Below are 14956 nucleotides of genomic sequence, written 5' to 3'. Positions count from 1 at the left end.
CCCGGCAGCTCCCCAGGCAGCAGGGTCACATACAATATGTCGTATGCAGTCCTTTTGCATACAATGTATGATATGCGATCCCAGCCAAAGCTACCGGAGGCCGTTGAATCCGACAAATCTATACTGTAGCCTCTTCGATCCACGGCTCCGATCCGATGAGCACGGGACTGCGCATCGAATCAGATTGTCCTGCGATTTGCCACTTTTAATCAGATTTCTCTGCCCGATGTGTTGAAATCGCACTAATGTATGGGCACCTTTACACTGTATTTGTAAACAAGAAATAAAATTGCTATATCTTTTGAAAACAAATAAAAAACAATGATGCAACTACTTTCATATATTAATGGACACAGTATTTAACAATTTTGCCTTTCACATTTTCTTTACCTTCTTCAGAAAAGAGAAAAAATGAGTTTTATGGTAAGAACTTGCCTTTGTTAAAACTCTTTCTGCGAGGTACACTGGGCTCCACAAGGATTGGACAATGGGGTGTAGAGTAGGATCTTGATCCGAGGCACCAACAGGCTCAAAGCTTTGACTGTTCCCAGAATGCACAGTGCCGCCTCCTATATAACCCCGCCTCCCAGCACAGGAGCTCAGTTTTTAGTTAACCAGCCCAATGCAGTAGCAGGAAAAAAGACGACAACAGTTAGTAGCCACATACACCACACTATCACGACAAAAGAAGTGTCAGCGGCTAATGCCATACCAACCCAAAGAAGCTAAGTGCGTCAGTGTGGGCGCCTTGTGGAGCCTAGTGTACCTCGCAGAAAGAGTTTTAACAAAGGTAAGTTCTTACCATAAAACTCGTTTTCCCCTGCGGGGTACACTGGGCTCCACAAGGATTGGACAATGGGGATGTCCTAAAGTAGTTCCTTATGGGACGGGACGCACTGTAGCGGGCACAAGAACCCGGCATCCAAAGGAAGCATCCTGGGAAGCGGCAGTATCGAAGGCATAGAACCTTATGAACGTTTTCCCGGAAGACCACGTAGCCGCCTTGCACAATTGTTCAAGGGTCGCACCACGTTGGGCCGCCCAAGAAGGTCCAACAGACCAAGTAGAATGGGCCTTAATGTGAACAGGAGCAGAGAGACCAGCCTTCACATAAGCATGTGCAATCACCATTCTAATCCATCTGGCCAGGGTCTGCTTGTGAGCAGGCCAGCCACATTTGTGAAATCCAACCAAAACAAAGAGAGAATCAGATTTTCGGATAGAAGCAGTTCTCTTCACATAGATACGGAGAGCCCGTACCACATCCAAAGACCGCTCTTTGGGAGAGAAATCAGGAGAGACCGGAACCACAATCTCCTGATTAAGGTGAAACGAAGAAACCACCCTAGGTAAATATCCGGGATGAGTCCTAAGAACCGCCCGATCACGGTGAAAAATCATATATGGGGAACTACAAGACAAGGCAACCCAGATCCGACACTCTTCTAGCAGAGACAATAGCCAGCAAGAACACCACCTTAAGGGAAAGTCACTTAAGGTCAGCTGAACCAAGGGGTTCAAACGGAGGCTCCTGCAACGCCTCCAAAACCACCGACAAGTCCCAAGGAGCCACAGGCGGGACATAGGGAGGTTGGATACGCAACACACCCTGAGTGAAAGTATGAACATCAGGCAAAGTCGCAATTTTTCTCTGAAACCACACCAACAAAGCAGAAATATGAACCTTTAGGGAGGCCAGACGCAGGCCCAACTCTAGGCATTGCTGCAGAAAAGCCAAAAGCTTGGCTGTACTAAACTTGGAAGCGTCATAATTGTTAGATGCGCACCAAACAAAGTAGGAATGCCAGACCCTATGGTAAATCCGAGCAGAAGCCGGTTTCCGGGCCCGCAACATAGTTTTAATGACCTCTTCAGAAAAACCCTTAGCCCTTAAGACGGAAGCTTCAAGAGCCACGCCGTCAAAGACAGCCGGGCTAGGTCCTGGTAGACACAGGGGCCCTGAACGAGGAGGTCTGGGCGTTGTGGAAGTAGAATTGGACGCTCTGACGATAGGCCCTGCAGGTCTGAGAACCAGTGCCGTCTGGGCCACGCTGGAGCTATGAGAAGCAGATTTCCTTTTTCTTGCTTGAACTTTCGAATTACCCTGGGCAGGAGTGACACCGGAGGGAACACATACGGCAGCCGAAACCTCCACGGTACCGCCAGCGCATCCACGAATGCTGCTTGAGGATCCCTTGTCCTTGCTCTGAAGACCGGAACCTTGTGATTGTGTCGAGACGCCATCAGATCCACGTCTGGAAGGCCCCACTTTTTCACGAGGAGTTGAAACACTTCTGGATGGAGGCCCCACTCGCCGGCATGCACGTCCTTCTGACTGAGAAAGTCCGCTTCCCAATACAGAACTCCCGGAATTAATATTGCCGATATAGCCGGTAGATGGCGTTCCACCCAACGTAGAATCCGTGAGACTTCCTTCATTGCCAAACGGCTTTGAGTGCCGCCTTGATGATTTATGTAAGCCACTGTGGTGGCGTTGTCTGACTGTACTTGAACAGGACAGTTCTAAATTACATGCTGGGCCAGGTTCAACGCATTGAAGACCGCCCGCAATTCCAGAATGTTGATCGAGAGGACAGATTCCTCCTTGGTCCACCGACCCTGAAGGGAGTGTTGCTCCAGCACCGCGCCCCAACCTCTTAGACTGGCATCTGTCGTCAACAGGACCCAGTTGGATATCCAGAAGGGACGACCCCTGCACAATTGTTGGTCCCGGAGCCACCAGTGTAGCGACAGACGGACCTCTGGAGTCAAGAAGATCATTTGAGATCTGATCTTGTGAGGTAGGCCGTCCCACTTGGCAAGAATCAGCCTCTTGAGGGGGTGAGAATGGAATTGAACATACTCCACCATGTCGAATGCTGATACCATTAGGCCCAGCACCTGCATTGCCGAATGTATCGACACTTGCGGACAAGAAAGGAAGCAACTAATCATGTCCTGAATCTTCAGGACTTTCTCCTGAGACAAGAACGACCTCTGGTTGTGAGTGTCCAACAACGCTCCCAGGTGCACCATGCTCTGAGCAGGGACCAGGGAGGATTTCTTCCAGTTGATGAGCCACCCGTGGGCTTGTAGAAACCGGACCGTCACATCCAGATGACGCAGGAGAAGATCTGGGGAATTTGCCAGGATTAACAAGTCGTCCAGATACGGCAGTATCCTGACCCCTTGACGGCGGAGTACCACCGTCATCACCGCCATAACTTTGGTGAAGACTCGCGGAGCCGTTGTTAAACCAAAAGGTAACGCCCAAAACTTGTAATGTAGGTTGCTAATAGCGAACCTCAGGTATTGTTGATGTGACACTGCTATAGGAATATGCAGGTAAGCATCCTGTATGTCCAGGGAGACCATGTAGTCCCCAGGTTCCAAGGCCAGAACTATAGTGCGAAGGGTTTCCATACGGAACTTGGAAACCTTCACAAACCTGTTCAATGCCTTGAGGTTGAGAATGGGCCGGGAGGATCCATTCGGTTTCGGGACTAGAAACAGCGGAGAATAGTACCCCCGGCCCCTCTGAGCAAGAGGCACCTGTACGACGACTCCTGTATCCAGGAGGGTCTGTACCACCGAGTGTAGAGTTTTTGCCTTTGTCTGGTCCAAAGGGACGTCTGTCTGGCAAAATCGATGAGGGGGTCGGTTTTTGAAGGCTATGGCGTAACCTCGAGTGACGACTTCCCGTACCCAGGCATCTGAAGTGGTCTTCAACCATTCCTGGGTATACCCTAGAAGCCGGCCCCCCACCCTGGGATCCCCCAGGGGGAGGTCCGCCCCGTCTTGCGGCAGGCTTATCGGTCTTGACAGCTGGCTGACGGGCAGCCCAGGCTCTTTTGGGCTTCGGCTTACCAGGCTTGGAAGTGCGGGCCTGCTTATGGTACGCCTGACCTTTTGCTTTACCCGAAGGACGAAAGGGGCGAAAGGACGTACCTTTAGCCTTCGCCACAGAAGGAGCGGTATTAGGCAGACAGGCAGTTTTGGCAGTAGCCAAGTCAGCCACAATCTTATTTAAGTCCTCCCCAAACCGAATATCTCCCTTGAAAGGAAGTACCTCCAGGGTTTTTCTAGAGTCCAGATCCACAGACCAGACCAGGATCTCAGCCACAATATTCGGCGAGCCAGGACTGACGTAGAGGCCTTGGCTGCTAGGATACCGGCATCAGAAGCCGCCTCTTTAATATATCGAGAAGCTGTGACAATATATGACAAGCATTGTCGAGCATGGTCAGAAGAGATTTCAGCTTCTAACTCCAAGGCCCATGCTTCAATAGCCTCTGCAGCCCATGTAGCTGCAATAGTGGGCCTTTGTGCAGCACCCGTGAGGGTGTAAATCGCTTTCAGACAACCCTCCACACGTTTATCCGTAGGCTCTTTTAGAGACGTGACGGCAGTGACAGGTAGAGCTGAGGAAACCACCATCCTAGCCACATGTGAGTCCACTGGAGGAGGCGTTTCCCAATTTTTAAACAGCTCTGGTGCGAGGTGATAGCGAGCCAGCATCTTCTTTTGAGGCACAAACTTCGAACCCGGGTTTTCCCAGGGTTCCTGACGTATATCCACTAGGTGGTCAGAGTGAGGTAAAACTTGCTTAACCACCTTCTGACGCTTGAACCTATCTGGTTTCTTAGGAGGGACGGATGGCTCGGGATCATCCGTAATCTGCAGAATTAATTTAATAGCCTCCACAAGATCAGGAACATCCACATGTGAACTACCCTCCCCATCAGCCGTATCTGAGTCAGAACCTGAGGGGTCAGTATATGTGCCGTCTTCATCAGACGAGGTGTCAGTGACAGCAGTGGATTGTGAGGAGATAATTGCTCGCTTAGAGGACCTTTTGGACTTCGACGAGCGTTGGTCAGACTTTTTAGTAGTCAAGGACTGGTTCAACTTCTTTATTTGAGCAGATAAATCGTCCGCCCACAGCGGGTTAGCTGCAGGGACCACATACGGTTGTACCGGCATTGGGGGTACCATAGGGGGAGTTAGTTTATGAACTAGCATATGCAGAAGCATGGAAAAAGCGGCCCAGGGTGGGTCAGTATGTGCCTCCGTTGCCACGGTCCCACCGGGGGGCAAGGAGCCCCCAGAACCAGAGCCCACAGCTGCTATATTCTCCTCATATGGCTCCGTGGCGTCAGCAACTCTGGCAGTGTGTTCAGCCCCAGAACCGTTACCCTCAGAAGTAGACATGATATAACTTGCAGTATGAGGTTAACACAGTACAATTACCAGCAGCACTATACCTGTAAACCCAAACCCCTGCGCAGTGTAGTCAGCACTAGCAGAGATAAAGGAGAGATATGGTGACTAAATCACAGAGAAAAATACGTAATACAGTATATCTTTGTGAAAATCCTATATTAGATAACACCTGACGCACCAAGCCCCCTCAGGTTATAGAATATAGGGATAGCAGGTTGAGTGAAAGACACGAAATGGACACCACTCAGCTATCAAATAGAGATGAGCGCCTGAAATTTTTCGGGTTTTGTGTTTTGGTTTTGGGTTCGGTTCCGCGGCCGTGTTTTGGGTTCGACCGCGTTTTGGCAAAACCTCACCGAATTTTTTTTGTCGGATTCGGGTGTGTTTTGGATTCGGGTGTTTTTTTTCAAAAAACCCTAAAAAACAGCTTAAATCATAGAATTTGGGGGTCATTTTGATCCCAAAGTATTATTAACCTCAAAAACCATAATTTACACTCATTTTCAGTCTATTCTGAATACCTCACACCTCACAATATTATTTTTAGTCCTAAAATTTGCACCGAGGTCGCTGTGTGAGTAAGATAAGCGACCCTTGTGGCCGACACAAACACCGGGCCCATCTAGGAGTGGCACTGCAGTGTCACGCAGGATGTCCCTTCCAAAAAACCCTCCCCAAACAGCACATGACGCAAAGAAAAAAAGAGGCGCAATGAGGTAGCTGACTGTGTGAGTAAGATAAGCGACCCTAGTGGCCGACACAAACACCGGGCCCATCTAGGAGTGGCACTGCAGTGTCACGCAGGATGTCCCTTCCAAAAAACCCTCCCCAAACAGCACATGACGCAAAGAAAAAAAGAGGCGCAATGAGGTAGCCGACTGTGTGAGTAAGATAAGCGACCCTAGTGGCCGACACAAACACCGGGCCCATCTAGGAGTGGCACTGCAGTGTCACGCAGGATGTCCCTTCCAAAAAACCCTCCCCAAACAGCACATGACGCAAAGAAAAAAAGAGGCGCAATGAGGTAGCTGACTGTGTGAGTAAGATAAGCGACCCTAGTGGCCGACACAAACACCGGGCCCATCTAGGAGTGGCACTGCAGTGTCACGCAGGAAGGCCCTTCCAAAAAACCCTCCCCAAACAGCACATGACGCAAAGAAAAAGAAAAGAAAAAAGAGGTGCAAGATGGAATTGTCCTTGGGCCCTCCCACCCACCCTTATGTTGTATAAACAGGACATGCACACTTTAACCAACCCATCATTTCAGTGACAGGGTCTGCCACACGACTGTGACTGATATGACGGGTTGGTTTGGACCCCCCCCAAAAAAGAAGCAATTAATCTCTCCTTGCACAAACTGGCTCTACAGAGGCAAGATGTCCACCTCATCATCATCCTCCGATATATCACCGTGTACATCCCCCTCCTCACAGATTATCAATTCGTCCCCACTGGAATCCACCATCTCAGCACCCTGTGTACTTTGTGGAGGCAATTGCTGCTGGTGAATGTCTCCACGGAGGAATTGATTATAATTCATTTTAATGAACATCATCTTCTCCACATTTTCTGGATGTAACCTCGTACGCCGATTGCTGACAAGGTGAGCGGCGGCACTAAACACTCTTTCGGAGTACACACTTGTGGGAGGGCAACTTAGGTAGAATAAAGCCAGTTTGTGCAAGGGCCTCCAAATTGCCTCTTTTTCCTGCCAGTATAAGTACGGACTGTGTGACGTGCCTACTTGGATGCGGTCACTCATATAATCCTCCACCATTCTTTCAATGGTGAGAGAATCATATGCAGTGACAGTAGACGACATGTCCGTAATCGTTGTCAGGTCCTTCAGTCCGGACCAGATGTCAGCATCAGCAGTCGCTCCAGACTGCCCTGCATCACCGCCAGCGGGTGGGCTCGGAATTCTGAGCCTTTTCCTCGCACCCCCAGTTGCGGGAGAATGTGAAGGAGGAGATGTTGTTGACAGGTCGCGTTCCGCTTGACTTGACAATTTTCTCACCAGCAGGTCTTTCAACCCCAGCAGACTTGTGTCTGCCGGAAAGAGAGATCCAAGGTAGGCTTTAAATCTAGGATCGAGCACGGTGGCCAAAATGTAGTGCTCTGATTTCAACAGATTGACCACCCGTGAATCCTTGTTAAGCGAATTAAGGGCTCCATCCACAAGTCCCACATGCCTAGCGGAATCGCTCCGTGTTAGCTCCTCCTTCAATGTCTCCAGCTTCTTCTGCAAAAGCCTGATGAGGGGAATGACCTGACTCAGGCTGGCAGTGTCTGAACTGACGTCACGTGTGGCAAGTTCAAAGGGCATCAGAACCTTGCACAACGTTGAAATCATTCTCCACTGCGCTTGAGACAGGTGCATTCCACCTCCTATATCGTGCTCAATTGTATAGGCTTGAATGGCCTTTTGCTGCTCCTCCAACCTCTGAAGCATATAGAGGGTTGAATTCCACCTCGTTACCACTTCTTGCTTCAGATGATGGCAGGGCAGGTTCAGTAGTTTTTGGTGGTGCTCCAGTTTTCTGTACGTGGTGCCTGTACGCCGAAAGTGTCCCGCAATTCTTCTGGCCACCGACAGCATCTCTTGCACGCCCCTGTCGTTTTTTAAAAAATTCTGCACCACCAAATTCAAGGTATGTGCAAAACATGGGACGTGCTGGAATTTGCCCAGATTTAATGCACACACAATGGCCCTCATTCCGAGTTGTTCGCTCGGTATTTTTCATCGCATCGCAGTGAAAATCCGCTTAGTACGCATGCGCAATGTTCGCACTGCGACTGCGCCAAGTAACTTTACTATGAAGAAAGTATTTTTACTCACGGCTTTTTCTTCGCTCCGGCGATCGTAATGTGATTGACAGGAAATGGGTGTTACTGGGCGGAAACACGGCGTTTCAGGGGCGTGTGGCTGAAAACGCTACCGTTTCCGGAAAAAACGCAGGAGTGGCCGGAGAAACGGTGGGAGTGCCTGGGCGAACGCTGGGTGTGTTTGTGACGTCAACCAGGAACGACAAGCACTGAACTGATCGCACAGGCAGAGTAAGTCTGGAGCTACTCTGAAACTGCTAAGTAGTTAGTAATCGCAATATTGCGAATACATCGGTCGCAATTTTAAGAAGCTAAGATTCACTCCCAGTAGGCGGCGGCTTAGCGTGTGTAACTCTGCTAAATTCGCCTTGCGACCGATCAACTCGGAATGAGGGCCAATATTGCTGGCGTTGTCCGATGCCACAAATCCACAGGAGAGTCCAATTGGGGTAAGCCATTCCGCGATGATCTTCCTCAGTTGCCGTAAGAGGTTTTCAGCTGTGTGCGTATTCTGGAAACCGGTGATACAAAGCGTAGCCTGCCTAGGAAAGAGTTGGCGTTTGCGAGATGCTGCTACTGGTGCCGCCGCTGCTGTTGTTGCGGCGGGAGTCCATACATCTACCCAGTGGGCTGTCACAGTCATATAGTCCTGACCCTGCCCTGCTCCACTTGTCCACATGTCCGTGGTTAAGTGGACATTGGGTACAGCTGCATTTTTTAGGACACTGGTGACTCTTTTTCTGAGGTCTGTGTACATTTTCGGTATCGCCTGCCTAGAGAAATGGAACCTAGATGGTATTTGGTACCGGGGACACAGTACCTCCAACAAGTCTCTAGTTGGCTCTGCAGTAATGATGGATACCGGAACCACGTTTCTCACCACCCAGGATGTCAAGGCCTCAGTTATCCGCTTTGCAGTAGGATGACTGCTGTGATATTTCATCTTCCTCGCAAAGGACTGTTGGACAGTCAATTGCTTGGTGGAAGTAGTACAAGTGGTCTTACGACTTCCCCTCTGGGATGACCATCGACTCCCAGCAGCAACAACAGCAGCGCCAGCAGCAGTAGGCGTTACACGCAAGGATGCATCGGAGGAATCCCAGGCAGGAGAGGAATCATCAGAATTGCCAGTGACATGGCCTGCAGGACTATTGCCATTCCTGGGGAAGGAGGAAATTGACACTGAGGGAGTTGGTGGGGTGGTTTGCGTGAGCTTGGTTACAAGAGGAAGGGATTTACTGGTCAGTGGACTGCTTCCGCTGTCGGCCCAAGTTTTTGAACTTGTCACTGACTTATTATGAATGCGCTGCAGGTGACGTATAAGGGAGGATGTTCCGAGGTGGTTAACGTCCTTACCCCTACTTATTACAGCTTGACAAAGGGAACACACGGCTTGACACCTGTTGTCCGCATTTCTGGTGAAATACTTCCACACCGAAGAGCTGATTTTTTTGGTATTTTCACCAGGCATGTCAACGGCCATATTCCTCCCACGGACAACAGGTGTCTCCCCGGGTGCCTGACTTAAACAAACCACCTCACCATCAGAATCCTCCTGGTCAATTTCCTCCCCAGCGCCAGCAACACCCATATCCTCCTCATCCTGGTGTACTTCAACACTGACATCTTCAATCTGACTATCAGGAACTGGACTGCGGGTGCTCCTTCCATCACTTGCAGGGGGCGTGCAAATGGTGGAAGGCGCATGCTCTTCACGTCCAGTGTTGGGAAGGTCAGGCATCGCAACCGACACAATTGGAGTCGGACTCTCCTTGTGGATTTGGGATTTCGAAGAACGCACAGTTCTTTGCGGTGCTACTGCTTTTGCCAGCTTGAGTCTTTTCATTTTTCTAGCGAGAGGCTGAGTGCTTCCATCCTCATGTGAAGCTGAACCACTAGCCATGAACATAGGCCAGGGCCTCAGCCGTTCCTTGCCACTCCGTGTGGTAAATGGCATATTGGCAAGTTTACGCTTCTCCTCCGACAATTTTATTTTAGGTTTTGGAGTCCTTTTTTTACTGATATTTGGTGTTTTGGATTTGACATGCTCTGTACTATGACATTGGGCATCGGCCTTGGCAGACGACGTTGCTGGCATTTCATCGTCTCGGCCATGACTAGTGGCAGCAGCTTCAGCACGAGGTGGAAGTGGATCTTGATCTTTCCCTAATTTTGGAACCTCAACATTTTTGTTCTCCATATTTTAATAGGCACAACTAAAAGGCACCTCAGGTAAACAATGGAGATGGATGGATACTAGTATACAATTATGGATGGACTGCCGAGTGCCGACACAGAGGTAGCTACAGCCGTGGACTACTGTACTGTGTCTGCTGCTAATATAGACTGGTTAATAAAGAGATGTAGTATGTATGTATAAAGAAGAAAGAAAAAAAAACCACGGGTAGGTGGTATACAATTATGGACGGACTGCCGAGTGCCGACACAGAGGTAGCTACAGCCGTGGACTACCGTACTGTACTGTGTCTGCTGCTAATATAGACTGGTTGATAAAGAGATGTAGTATGTATGTATAAAGAAGAAAGAAAAAAAAACCACGGGTAGGTGGTATACAATTATGGATGGACTGCCGAGTGCCGACACAGAGGTAGCTACAGCCGTGGACTACTGTACTGTGTCTGCTGCTAATATAGACTGGTTGATAAAGAGATGTAGTATGTATGTATAAAGAAGAAAGAAAAAAAAACCACGGGTAGGTGGTATACAATTATGGACGGACTGCCGAGTGCCGACACAGAGGTAGCTACAGCCGTGGACTACTGTACTGTGTCTGCTGCTAATATAGACTGGTTGATAATGAGATGTAGTATGTATGTATAAAGAAGAAAGAAAAAAAAACCACGGGTAGGTGGTATACAATTATGGATGGACTGCCGAGTGCCGACACAGAGGTAGCTACAGCCGTGAACTACCGTACTGTGTCTGCTGCGACTGGATGATAAATAATGATATAAAAAATATATATATATCACTACTGCAGCCGGACAGGTATATATTATATAATGACGGACCTGCTGGACACTGTCTGTCAGCAGAATGAGTTTTTTATAGAATAAAAAAAAAACACCACACAAGTCACACGACGAGTGTTTAACTTTTTCAGGCAATCACAATATAGTATACTACTAACTATACTGGTGGTCAGTGTGGTCAGGTCACTGGTCAGTCACACTGGCAGTGGCACTCCTGCAGCAAAAGTGTGCACTGTTTAATTTTAATAATATGTACTCCTGGCTCCTGCTATAACCTATAACTGGCACTGCTCCCCAGTCTCCCCCACAATTATAAGCTGTGTGAGCACAGTCAGATATATACATAGATGATGCAGCACACTGGGCTGAGCAGTGCACACAGATATGGTATGTGACTGAGTCACTGTGTATCGTTTTTTTCAGGCAGAGAACGGATTATATTAAATAAAACTGCACTGTCTGGTGGTCACTGTGGTCAGTCACTACTAAACTCTGCACTCTCTACAGTACTCCTAAGCTCCAGTAAATCAAGTGTCTCTGTCTCAAATCAATCTCACTCTCTCTCTTCTAATCTAAATGGAGAGGACGCCAGCCACGTCCTCTCCCTATCAATCTCAATGCACGTGTGAAAATGGCGGCGACGCGCGGCTCCTTATATAGAATCCGAGTCTCGCAATAGAATCCGAGCCTCGCGAGAATCCGACAGCGTCATGATGACGTTCGGGCGCGCTCGGGTTAACCGAGCAAGGCGGGAAGATCCGAGTCGCTCGGACCCGTGAAAAAAAACATGAAGTTCGGGCGGGTTCGGATTCCGAGGAACCGAACCCGCTCATCTCTACTATCAAATGCACACACAGAAAGTCACAGTTTGTACAATGCAGAGGTTATTACTGACAATAATACTGCACTGGACTAGCTTACACAGCTATATAACAATAGATATAACAGTACACAGTAAGAACTGGATGTATATCACAGGGTAATTGTACTATAAAACCCTGACTAAGTGCACTCTTTCTTAACTATCACTGTCTAAAAAGGCAGGTAGAATACTTAAGTGTCATGTAAAGGCACAGCGCTGACAACCAGGCGGCTTTACATAGGAGGATTTGCCCAAGCAGTCCCAGGAACAGTGAGCTGAGGGATAATGGCGCCGCAGACACTGACAGGGAGTGATGAAAAGACAGATATGCAGCTCCAGGGCGGGAACACTTGCTAGAAATGGCGCCCTGGGGCTGGGGGAGGGGCTTCAGGTCTAAGCCTTATCCCCTCTGCTGGCAAAACCACCGGGTACTGTGGGCGATATAAGAATTGGTTTAGAGAGAAAACCTGACCTGCGCCCATGCCCTGGTGATCTAGTGGGATCGCCTGTACTGCCAGTGTCCACCGCCAGCGCGCGCGGCCCACGTCCCACTGACCGCGCCGGATCGCGATAAAGACCGGGTCCCGTAAACGGGACCCACTTACCACCTCCCGAAGCGTGGCCACGCGATACTGGAGAGCCCCAGCCGTGTGTGTCTAACGTGAAGAAAACCGGAGCCTCCGCTGTAGGTACCCGGCAACCAGGGCTCGGGAGTGTACAGCGCCGCTGGGGAGAGCTGGAGCTGCAGCAGTGAATGTCACAAGACATTTACCACCGCTGCTGCCCTTGAAGTCTTCACTTTTTACCTCATAAAATGCTTTTCTTAGGGCTGCTTGGAGCAGCTCCTCTGTTCAGTGCCTGCTTACTGCAACACCAACTTACAAAACTGAGCTCCTGTGCTGGGAGGCGGGGTGATATAGGAGGCGGCGCTGTGCATTCTGGGAACAGTCAAAGCTTTAAGCCTGTTGGTGCCTCGGATCAAGATCCTACTCTACACCCCATTGTCCAATCCTTGTGGAGCCCAGTGGAGCCCGCAGCAGAAATAACCAATTACTGGCCTGCAGAATGTTACTGTTAGCAACAGGATACTATGCAGTAGTAGAGAGACTATTGTCATATCTGAACATTTCAGACAGGATTGCAAAGTATTTATATTTAATGGAAATGAAAAATGTAAGTAATTTTCTTTTAAGAAAATAAGTATGCTGTAGCTTTGTATAGAGTCAACTATTAATTTTCTTTATATATATAACCTGAGATTTGTGCTCTAATATAAATTGCTGCCTATTGTGACAATCTGTAAACAACCACAAGAAATCATTGAGTCATGACAAGGCAGATGCTTGGCACATTGCGAGTCTATTAAATGGCACTTGGTGGTGTATTGTATCAGACATCATTGACAGATCTATAACAAAAAGTCACCAACATACACTGTAAATGTATAACAATGTATAAAACCCTACTGATAAACTCTGTGTAGGAATTATGAAATAATGTTCTGAGGACACCCTAATGGAAGTGCTATTTATATTCTTTCAAAATACTTTCCTAGCACAGAATTTGCAGGTGGTATTTCATGCTGTGCTGTTCCAAAATACATTATGTTCTATGAAAAATGCAGCAAAGAATATTCCTGCACAGATATATAATACTGCATTAACCCATTCGGTGGTATGCACGGAAATCTTCCGGGCTAGCCAATGCTGTCTGCGCTGCATACTACCTCCTGATTCCCTGGGGACAGCTGTACAGCGTGCACGGCGCCCGGGAATCAGCATTATCCATTGTGGAGTTTAGCCCACCCCCTGGACTCCCATTGGCCGGGGGGGTGGACTTAGCTGTAAAATGGCTTATGCTGATTCCTGGGTGCCGCAAGGCCGGCTGGCCATCGCCAGTCGATAACATTGCTCTGCCCCACCACTCGCCCCCCCTGCACCTCCCCTTTGCGCTCCCGCGCCTGGGTGTGTTTTTTAAATTGAAAACCTACCACTGAAAGGGTTAAAGGAGTAAAATACAAATACACACACATATATATATATATATATATATATATACACAGTATATATACACACACAGTATATATATATATATATATGTAGACCATGTGGAGCAACACCTAAGTGTAGGTGTAAATTCACGGCACTGCAGGGCTTGTAACAGTAATTTAGTTTATTAACGTTTCGGGGCCACACACAGTCTTCAGAATGAGACAGCAAACATAACATAAAAACTCTTACGTTATACACCCTACCAGTGCCCACTGATCTCCTCCCGCATTCCACGCCTTGAACCAGGCTTCCGCTGCCAAGTGAGAGCGGCACCGCCCGATTACATCATCCCTCATCTTACCCGGCGGTTGCCATGACAACTCTTATGCACAGTCCTGGTCAGTGCACTTGGCCAGGGGAAGCAGTGTTCACAATCAACTGTGGTAAAAATACCAAAAACAATGACATTTAAAATCAACATACAGAATAGAAATGCTCGTAATAAAGATAATAAATATCCAAATACTTTATAAACTTCCATATATAATCCTTATCTAACTTTCAAGAACTGTGTTTTAATAGCTGTACTGGATACTAGGGGCTCTATATAGTGTAATTTAATAGCCAGTAGGTAATACAAATGTATTTAATCACTAAGGTACATAAACCTAATGGCACGATATCATATTAAATGTATATCATCTAGTCAACACTTCAAATTACAGGAGATGATTCAAATTCCAAAAGAATTCTATAGGAAAGAGTTCCATTTTATCCTCTCGTTCAGACCTCTGGGAGCCACTGTGTCCAACCTATATATCCATGAGGCTTCCAATTTCAGCTGAGAGAACCCAACAAAAGAGAGTTGGAAAGTAGACTCTTGTGTGGGAGCACTCAATTCAGAGGATTGGGTGTGTATTAATCAATTCTGATAAAACATAACTTTATTTATTCATTATTAAAAGATGATTATAGGAGTGAATTGTACGTAAATAGTATAGCTACGCGAAAATATAACACTGTGTTGTATATAATTCATGTGGTTTTCAATACCACAATGA

General features: G+C 48.0%; 1 long non-coding RNA gene across 1 annotated transcript in view; it reads right to left on the bottom strand.

Annotated features, from left to right (window-relative positions):
• Positions 1–14094: 14094 nt before the first annotated feature.
• The window catches only part of LOC135018102 (uncharacterized), a 63961-nt gene continuing 63099 nt past the window's right edge, over positions 14095–14956 (bottom strand). The window contains exon 5 of the long non-coding RNA XR_010215862.1: positions 14095–14333. This is a non-coding gene — a long non-coding RNA (uncharacterized LOC135018102). The remainder of the gene's footprint in view (positions 14334–14956) is intronic.

This window comes from Pseudophryne corroboree, chromosome 2 (assembly GCF_028390025.1).
Source record: "Pseudophryne corroboree isolate aPseCor3 chromosome 2, aPseCor3.hap2, whole genome shotgun sequence".
NCBI lineage: Eukaryota > Metazoa > Chordata > Amphibia > Anura > Myobatrachidae > Pseudophryne > Pseudophryne corroboree.
Note: the sequence above shows the minus strand (reverse complement) of the source record. Positions and strands in the feature narration are given on the sequence as shown.